At 40.0% G+C, this 3,672-nt stretch overlaps 1 pseudogene; it reads right to left on the bottom strand.

Moving 5' to 3' along the window:
* Positions 1–417: 417 nt before the first annotated feature.
* LOC102846667 lies at positions 418–2,027 on the bottom strand (annotated as a pseudogene).
* Between the last annotated feature and the right edge of the window lie 1,645 nt (positions 2,028–3,672).

Below are 3,672 nucleotides of genomic sequence, written 5' to 3'. Positions count from 1 at the left end.
GACTGTTAACAAAATGTCTTATTTCCAAATAAATTCACATTTACAGGTGCAGGGATTAAGACTTCAATAGATCTTCTGGGTAGCCACAATTCAATCCATAATATGTAGTTATCCTTATGATAAAAACTTTATTGTATATAACAGGGCTGAGCACTGACTGGAGAGCAATTAAACACCTCAGGTACTCCTGTGGAGTTCACTCATTTTGTTTAAAAGACCAACATATAAATTATTTCACATCAACTGCAGACAGATTTTGTCCCTCACTTGTGAGTTTCTTGGTTTATTAGTTAGACCTGTGAGAGAAAACACTTTGATAGTTACTGTATTTCTATTGTGTGTTCTCTTTTGTGTTATACATGGTCTGATATTTATGACTTTTCTCAAAAGATGACAAATAAATACTTGACAGACTGATTACAGACACAGTGTTTCTTCCATGTGTGTGTCTTCCGGGTGCTGAAATGTTAACGCTAAGGCCGGGCTCTCTTTTACGTTGATTACGTATATAGTATGGCTGCTCTCATGATGTCTTAGGTCCGAACAGTAAGCAAAGACCTCCCTACACACAGGGCATTCATATGGTTTCTCGCTATTATGTGTGTTCTCGTGATTTCTAAGGTCAGAATGTTGACTAAAGGCTTTCCCACAGTGCTGACAAATGTATGACTCCTCCCCAGAGTGCATTCTCTCATGCAGTCTCAGATTTGCACTTCTGCTGAAGGCTTTCCCACACAGATGGCATTCAAATGGTTTTTCTCCAGTGTGAGTCTTCTCATGATTTCTGAGGTCAGAACACTGACTGAAGGCTTTCTCACAAAGCTGGCATCTGTAGGGTTTCTCTCCTGTGTGAATTCTCTGATGGAGTGTTAGGTTAGAACTGCGGCTAAAAGCCTTCCCACACAAATGGCATGCATATAGGGCTTCTCTCCAGTGTGACTTCTCTCGTGTCGTCTGAAGTGAGAACAGTTGCTAAAGGCTTTCCCACAGAGATGACACTCGTAGGGCTTCTCACCTGTGTGTGTTCTATTGTGCTGTATAAGGTCAGAAAAGTTACTGAAGGCCTTTCCACATATATGGCATTCATAGGGCTTCTCTCCAGTGTGTGTCCTGTTGTGTTGTTTAAGGCCAGAACTTTGAATAAAGGCTTTCCCACAGAGATGACATATATATGGCTTCTCTCCGGTATGAATTCTGTTGTGTTGAATGAGGTCAGCATAATTCGTGATGGCTTTCCCACATAAATGACAGACATATGGTTTCTCTCCCGTGTGAATTCTTCGATGTTGTCTAAGATTAGAATTTGTACTGAAGGCTTTCCCACATATCTGGCATTCATAGGGTTTCTCTCCTGTGTGAGTTCTATAGTGCTGGGTAAGGCCAGAAAAATTACTGAAGGCTTTGTCACATATATGGCATTCATATGGTTTCTCTCCAGTGTGTGTTCTAATGTGCTGCTTAAGGCCAGAGCTCTGAAGAAAGGCTTTCCCACATAGATGACAGTCATACGATTTACTTTTAGAGTGTATTTGCTTCTTCTGATTAAAGGATGAGTCGGTAAGAGATTTTTCAAATTCTTTGTTGATATTGTTTTTCTTCTCCACTTTATTCAGCACATGTTGAGGCAATGGAAGGTTATGAGCAAAGTCTTCTCCCAAATCCTTATATTCAAAGGAGTCTTCTCCACTGAGAGATCTCATTGCCATGTTGGGTGTGTTCTTCCTGCAGACAGGTTGTAAGGGAAACACTTCTCCTTCATTAGAGCCAGTTTTTCTGCCAGAATTAACTGGAACCTGGCTTTGGAGAGATCCTCTATCTTCTCTCCACAATTTCTGTCCTTGCACCAGCTGGGCAATCATATCTGATTTACAGAGTTGATGCTCTGAATCTACAAACATCAAATGATCGATGTTTTCCATCATCACATCTCTAAATAAGTTTTTCTGGGCGGTGTCCAGCAGGGCCCACTCTTCCTGGGTGAAGTAGATAGCTACATCTTTGAAGGTCATGGATTCCAGTGAAGGCATTGCCAATAGTCCAGCTGTCTGTGATCGTCTTCCGTCTCATAAACAGTTGAAGGGTGAAGCAGGAAAAGCCTCTGGGAACGGACGCGCCCAGGAATGATGGGCCATATTGTAATTAAAGGAAAAATTCAAGCCACTTGGACAATAATTGGGTATTCAAAAAGGGAATTAATTTGCCCTAAAAGAATGCTTATTAATAGTAGTAGAATCCGACACAGTCGGTGGAGCTTAGTCTAAGAAAGATTACGCACCTCTTTCCAACCCCAGTAGTCTGAGGAGAGTTACCTTTGAAAATGCATAAGCAGAAAGAAGCCTCTTGCAATGAAACTGAGACAAGGTGAAGATCACCTGGGTCTACTTTACGAAAGAAAGGAGAAAGTATCAGAACTCCCTTTCTAGGACTTAAAGGTAGCTGGCGAGCATGTTCAACTTGTGGTGACTTCCTGGGTCCCCTTGATAAGTGGGAAATACTGAGTAACCAAGGGACAGGCTTTGGATTTGTTCCTTCAGCACTGCCCACCTAGCATGATGAGTGAAGAAGGGTTTTCGGAGCAGGGAGTCCTGGGAATCCCCGATGTGTTTACTGGGTCCTGTGGTCCTAAAGTTGAATAAGGGAACAAGCTGGTCTGAAACAGGAAGATGTGAGGATTTCTCAGTTGGTGGCAGATCCCCATTTGAATCTTTGCTCTGAGACTAGATGGCTGAGGATGTGTTGACCAGAACTCAACCAGATGAAGAGAAGATGTTTCATTTTGAGAGTTAGTGTAAGTTTTTGTGACCTGATTGTTTACTCTGGCCTGTGCCTGTGTTTATAGATGTGAATTAAACTATAACAGAAAATGCTTCAGAGAAAAATACATGTTTGTTTCCTCAGAGTACTGATTTGATAGGACTGTGCAAATTAAAAATTAGCTATCTAAAATGGGACAATTATCACTTAAGAAGTAAAGCAGCTAGCTTACATATTTCCCTAAATAGATATATTGGTGAGGGGAAGGCTGATCCTTAAGAGAATGAAAAACAATAGCTAAGAAAAGTCGGGGCGTGGGGGCTGTGACGTTAGCCTAAAAGTTGGCTTTTTAAATTTTATTGTAGTTTTTAAATATTTTTAATTGTGATTTTAATGTAAGTTTACAGAAAACTTGGATTTTAATTCATTCATTCTTGCATATTTTTCTCCCCCCCCTCCTGCAATTTGCTTTAAAAAAACCTATTCACTGTTGGGTAATTTCTTCCCCCCCCCCAATCCACTTTGCTATGCACCTTTTAATCTGGACTGTTGTCATGCAAATAATGCCTAACCATATATTCCTTTTAAATAGTTCTTTCCTTCATCTGTTCCAAAGTAGTGTTCATTATTTATCCCCTCTTATTTTTAGTTCCTATGACAACCAACATGTCAGTCCTGTTTTATTAACAGGGGTGTTATGCAATATTTGTCCTTTTGTGACTGAGATATTTCACACAGCATGATGTCCTCCAAGATCATCCATATTGAGTAATATTAGTTTCTTGTTTTTAGTGCTGCATAATATCACATTTTGTGAATATACCATAGTTTTTCTATGTATTCATTTGTTGATGGTACTTGAGTTGCTTCAATATCTTTCCTATTGTGAATAATGTAGCAATAAACATGGGTGTGCAT

This window comes from Elephantulus edwardii, unplaced genomic scaffold (genome assembly GCF_000299155.1).
Source record: "Elephantulus edwardii isolate Elephantulus edwardi_28Jun2011 unplaced genomic scaffold, EleEdw1.0 scaffold00078, whole genome shotgun sequence".
Classification (NCBI taxonomy): Eukaryota; Metazoa; Chordata; class Mammalia; order Macroscelidea; family Macroscelididae; genus Elephantulus; species Elephantulus edwardii.
This window is presented reverse-complemented; position numbering and strand designations above follow the sequence as displayed.